At 42.1% G+C, this 6,470-nt stretch overlaps 1 pseudogene; it reads right to left on the bottom strand.

Annotated features, from left to right (window-relative positions):
* Positions 1 to 6,470, bottom strand: part of LOC108298406 — a 30,017-nt pseudogene that overhangs the window by 1,372 nt on the left and 22,175 nt on the right.

Below are 6,470 nucleotides of genomic sequence, written 5' to 3' on the forward strand. Positions count from 1 at the left end.
GAAAGAGAGAGAAAGAAAGAAAGAAAGAAAAAGACAAAGAAATGATGAGGCCTATACATAAAATTTGGGTAAACCAGGCTATCTTTTTCTTTGTCAAATGTGGAGATCAAGGAGCAGGGGTTTGCACAGACTGCATTACTGTCCCAAAGCTTAATGTCACACTGGCCTCTCACAGTCCTGTCAATACTGGTAATTTGTCTGCTGGATTCTGAAAACACACACACACACACACACACACACACACACACACATTTCTTCCTTTTTCTGGAACAAACAGAGAAATCAGTGCCATTTCCTCTTTCCTGCTGCCCCATTACCAGTGGAGAGATTGAGACCACCCTGGCCAACATGGTGAAACCCCATCTCTACTAAAAATACAAAAATTAGCCTGGCATGGTAGCACGTGCTTGTAGTCCCAGCTACTCAGGAGGCTGAGGCAGGAGAATTGCTTGAATCTGAGAGGCAGAGGTTGCAGTGAGCCAAGATCATGCCACTGCACTCCAGCCTGGGCAACAGAGCAAGACTTCATCTCAAAAACAAAAATAAGAGAGAGAGATTAAACACTTCTGCCATGGCTCAGGTTTGCTACCTCAGCAGGGAACAACAAAGGCCACCCACACTGTGGCCTAATAGTCATAACTTTGGCTAAGGCACTTGGGAGGATACCTATTGGTAAAGAAGGTGAAAAGCCAGGAATGTCAACTGCTCCTCCTGGCTAACATCTGGTAATAAGAGATGTGAAAGGATTTTTTTTTTTAGCTCTATAGTCAAAACTTGACTTAATTAAAACTAATATTTTGGACTTTAGTGTGTAGATATTGTTTTAAGGTCTCCGTTCTCTCTGTGTAAACATTTCTTAGTCAACTAAATGCCTCTCTTCTTAAACCCCCAGCTAGTTACATGCACTTTCTCTGTTTCCCTATTTCCCCATTTCTTTCTTTTTTCTTTTTTTTTTTTTTTTTTTTTAGATGGGATTTCATGTTGTCACCCAGGCTAGAGGCTGGAGTGCAATGACGTGGTCTCCGCTCACTGCAACTTCTGCCTCCCAGGTTCTAGCAATACTCCCACCTCAGCCCCCTGAGTAGCTGGGACTATAGGCGCGTGCCACCACACCTGGCTAGTTTCTGCATTTTTAGTAGAAATGGGTTTCACTATGTGGGCCAGGCTGGTCTGGAATTCCTGACCTCGTGATCCGCCTGCCTTGGCCTCCCAAAGTACTGGGATTAGTGAGCCACTGTGCCCGGCCTTCCCTATTTATTCCTATCAGCCCCTCTTTCCTCTTGCCAACTTTGGTGCCATATAAGGAAAAAATAAAATAAAATAAAATTCAAATAGCCTGGGATCCCTTAGGAAAACACAAAAGGCACCACAGCCTCATTTTTCACCACAGTGAAAAGCTGCTCTTTTTTCCTCAGGGAATCCCAAAAGGAAATCCAAGAGAGGACAAAGACATCTCAGATCTAAAACTGTTCCTTTGCATTGCATGACCTAATTTTGGCTTTGGATGGCATCAGAAATTACTTTGTATTGTGAGAATACTTGACTTTGGTGTATATAATGGGCTGGGAAATGGGCTGATCCCAGAGTGAGCTTATTGGCACTGGCTTCCCCTCAGCCTTAAGAGAATGTTTTTGTAGCAAAACACACTGTGAAAATATTGAATGGCCAGGTTCCCAAGGCATTGCTCTCTTTTTGAGAACCCAAAATTCAGTGTGGGCTCTACCCTGAATCCAATGGTCCAGTTAAAAGATATGGACCAAACTAAAAGTGCCTATCTAAATCCAATTGATCACTTTATAAGATCCCACAATAGGCTGGGCATGGTGGCTCACGCCTGTAGTCCCAGCACTTTGGGAAGCTGAGGTGGGCAGATCATGAGGTCAGGAGATCAAAACCATCCTGGGTAACATGGTGAAACCTGTCTCTACTAAAAATAAAAAAAATTGGCCAGGCATGGTGGTGGGCGCCTATAGTCTCAGCTACTCAGGAGGCTGAGGCAGGAGAATCATTTGAACCCAGGAGGCAGAGGTTGCAGTGAGCCGAAATTATGCCACTGCATTCCAGCCAGGCAAGGCATGGTGGCTCCTGCCTGTAATTTCAGCACTTTGAGAAGCTAAGGTGAGATGATCACTTGACTTCAGCAGTTGGAGACCAGCCTGGTAACACAGAAAAAAGGAAAACATTAGGTGGGTATGGCGGTGCGCCCCGGTAGTCCTAGAGTCTACACTAGCCAAATGTCTAAACAGATAAAAAAGGGTCACTGGAGAATCACCAACCTGCCTGCACACTGGGAGAATGGGGTGGAGCTTTCATAAATTCACACCTTTGGCAAGCAGGGAGGAGCCTGATCACTTCAGCTTGTGTTGTGGTGGCCTGGATTTCAATCTGTGAGGCGGAGTTCTGTCAGCAGGACTCCCTCTCAATTTGTGAGAAGTTTTTTGTTCCCTTTCTTTCTATTTCCTTTTCACCCAATAAATTCTGCTCTACGTACCCCTCAATGTGTCCATGAGCCTAGTATTTTCTGGTCATGTGACAAGAACCCAGTTATAGTTGAACTAAGGAGCAAAATTCTGCAACACTAGCCATCAGGAGGCTAAGGAAGGAAAACTGCTTAAGCCCCGGAGTTCAAGGTTATAGTCAGCTAGGATCATGCCACTGCACTCCAGTATGAGTGACAGAGCATGACCCTGTCTTCAAAAAATAAAAATAAAACAATAATATTGGCAAATAAAGAATCTTATAAATTATAAGATCTACTCCTATCTGTGTTACCAAAATACATAGAAGAGCTCTAATAAATTGGCTTAAAGTAACAGCAGGCCAGGAGTGATTGCTCATACCTGTAATCCAAGCACTTTGGGAGGCCAAGGCAGGTGGATCACCAGAGATCAGGAGATCGAGACCAGCCTGGTCAACATGATGAAATACCATCTCTATTAAAAATGCAAAAAATTAGCTGGGTGTGGCAGTGGGTGCCTGTAATCCCGGATACTCTGGAGGCTGAAGCAGGAGAATTACTTGAACCCAGGAGGTGGAGCTTGCAGTGAGCTGAGATTGTGCAATTGTACTCCAGCATGGGTAATAGGAGCAAAAGTCCAAACAAACAAACAAACAAACAAAAACAAAACAAAAAAACTAAAAAACTCAAAAAAAGAAAAAAGAAAGAAAAGAAAAAGACAAAAAGAAAGAAAAAAGCATGTACCGAAATCAAATATTTTATCAGAAAATAGAAATAGAAATTCAACTCAAATGCCTTTTAGTTCATGTGACTTTAGTAATCTTTAGTATATAAAGATAAGTTTTAATTTACTAATGAAATACAATAAAAAATAACTTCAAAATTTAGACATTTGTTTTGAATTAGTCTGGTCACAGCTAGATTCCCGCCCCTCCTCCTTCAGAAGGACTTTCTCTATTGTTGCCCAGACTGGAGTGCAATGGCACAATCCCTGCTCACTGCAACACCTGCCTCCCAGCTTCAAGCAATTCCCCTACCCCAGCCACCTGAGTAGCTGTGATTACAGGAGCGTACCATCATACCTGCATAATTTTGTATTTTTTTTTTTTTGGAAGAGACAGGATTTCACCATGTTTGTCAGGCTGGTCTCAAACTGCTGACCTCATGGGGTCCATCTGCCTTGGTCTCCCAAAGTGCTGGGATTGCAGCCCAGGCCACTGGGCATAGCATAGATGTTTTAGGGTATAAAACTATGCTTCTGTAATACTTTTGATACTTGTTTAACTTGTCTGTAAATTTCTCTTTTTATATTTCAGCCTTTTAGAGGCCATGAAAAAGCTAAGTTTGAGGCATTTTTCTTTCTCCTGTGTTCCACATCACCATGATCAGCTAATTTTTGTATTTTTATTAGAGATAGGGTTTCACCATGTTGGCCAGGATGACCTTCATCTCTTAACCTTGTGATCTGCTGGACTCAGCCCCCCAAAGTACTGGGATTATAGGTGTGAGCCACCACACCTGGCAATTTCTGTTCTTTAAGTCATCCCGTGTGTGGTACTTTTTTGTGGCCACCCTAACAAATTAAAACACACTTAATACCCTGCCTAGTATCTGGACATGATTATGAATTATCTGAGGTTTCTAACACTTGAGTGAATCAATTGAAAATTGACAAGTGTAGATGATAAAGGGTCATTTCGCAGCCACTTTGGGTCCCATGATCGCTCTTTTCAGTTTTACTCAAAACAAAGCTTATGGTCCCACTCTGATATGTAATCACAAGCTGCATTTAAGTTTCTTGAGATGCTGAGGGGGTAAGTTTTCCCCTAATTTTCTAGAAATCATGAGAAATAATTATTTTGTAACCATCACTAAAGTAAAAAGGGATTTTTACCCATTTTACTTTTTGCAAGTATGATGTGTTTTCTTCCTGCTTTTAAGGGTCATATTTCTTAAAGTCCTATATGCTAATGACATCACTTTCATGTTTCTCTCTGCATTTACCCCTTGGTACTGGAGAGACCCTCACAGCATCTCAGTAAAGATGAGATGTGTTCTCATATATTCTCACTAGAATGGGTGTGTTTATTCATGACTCATATATAACCATACCCTGGCTACAAGATACTCACTTTGGATCTAAGGACACATAGAAGTGGAAATTGCAAGGGTAGAAAAGGATATTCATGAAAATAGTAACTAAGAAATTTTTTATGATCTCCCATAAGATTCTATGGGAGGCGTGTGTTGGTTATAAACACGGCAGGGAGAGACATGTCCGAGATATGGGCATGTGGGGGCACAGCAAAGGCGGGAAAGATTACTTGTGGAGTAAAGAACAAGGAAGTGGAGAGGCATATTTTTCCACAGATTGGGACTGGCAAGAAGAGTTGGTGACCAAGCAGGTGACTAAGATAACTAGGGGTGAGGAGGTACAAGGACAAGGAAGTTGCTTTTGAGAACAAAGAACATCTCCTTTCCTCATCTCCTTCCTTCATCTCCTTCCGTCATCTTCCAAAGAAAAAAGAAGTAAAACTTCTCAAAAGGAACTGTTTGTTCCTAACATATAGTATCCTGGGGAAGGACCATGTCTTAGGAAGCAGGTGTGGAGTCAAAGCTCTAAATAAAGCCCCATCTACAGCCACACTGTCACTTTATTTTGATGAAATTGTGTGTCATTTTTGGTAAAATTGGGGATCACAAATCTCTCCTCAGGGATCTCTCCAGTAGCAGGTATAATGTGCTTCCCTCCTCCACAATTCTGCTTTACAGTTAAGTGGATCTTTAAAACACCAGAGACTTGGATGCATTCATGCTACAAAATGGTGAAAGAAGGCTCTCTGTCACTTTCCCTTCTCTCACTCACTGCGCTGTGAACAAGAACCTGCTCTACTTTGACCTTTTGAATGTGGAGGAGGATCACACTCCTGCATAACCTTCAAGTTTCCAAAGCTAAACCTGATGCCCAAACAGCTTTGTTCATTGTAAAGACTAAACCCCACACCAAGAGCTCTCCCTTCACCCACCATGGCAGGGACTGAATCCCATGAAAAGGCCCAGAGAAATCCTGGCTCAAAAGGTCCATTGTCACGTCCCTTCCATCTAAATGAAGCCAACATATCCATCACAATATGGGATATTGATAAGGATATACAAATAATTACCACAAAAATTTGACACATACATTCTTCTTATTACATCAACTTTTTTTTGTCCTGAAAATATAAAGAAAAGAAGCCTGCACAGCAGCAGAAGTTTTTCCTCTAGGAGAGAATTATCTTTCCAGTTGAAAAGCTGGAGCCAGAATCACTAGAATGAAGCAAGGCTTTCAGGAATGACACAGCACTGGGTCTTGGGGCAGCCAGAGTTAGGGAGGGCTCACATTCTGGGTGACACCAACCTTTGACTCTCCTTTTTGTTGTTCTCATTGTAAGAATCAAATTTCAGAGTATCAAGAGACAGAGTCAAGCCAAAGAGATTGACTCTATTTTATTATTTAGAAAATGGAATCTCAAGGATAATCCAGACTGTTATGGGCTAAATTGTATCTCCCCAAATTGACATGTTTATTGTCCTAACTCCCAGTACCTGAGAAAGTGACTGCATTTGGAGAGGTCTTTAAGGAGGTCATAAAGGTAAAAATGAGGTCATGTAAATGTGCCCTAATTCAATGTGACTGGTGTCCTTATAAAAACAGATGATTAGGACACAGACAGACACAGAGGACTGACCATGTGAAGACATAGGGAGAAGACATCTATAAGCCAAGTAAAGAAGGCGCAGAAGAAATGTGCACTGCCAACACCATGATCTTGGACTTCCAGCCTCCAAAACTGTGACACAATACATTTCTGTTTTGTTTCTTTGTTTGTTTTTGTTTTGAGACAGAGTCTTCCTCTGTCACCCAGGCTGGAGTGCAATGGTGCTATCTTGGCTCACTGCAACCTCCACCTCCCAGGTTCAAGTGATTCACCTGCCTCACCTCCAGAGCAGCTGTGACTACAGATGTGTA

This window comes from Cebus imitator, unplaced genomic scaffold, assembly GCF_001604975.1.
Source record: "Cebus imitator isolate Cc_AM_T3 unplaced genomic scaffold, Cebus_imitator-1.0 Scaffold953, whole genome shotgun sequence".
Taxonomy (NCBI): Eukaryota; Metazoa; Chordata; class Mammalia; order Primates; family Cebidae; genus Cebus; species Cebus imitator.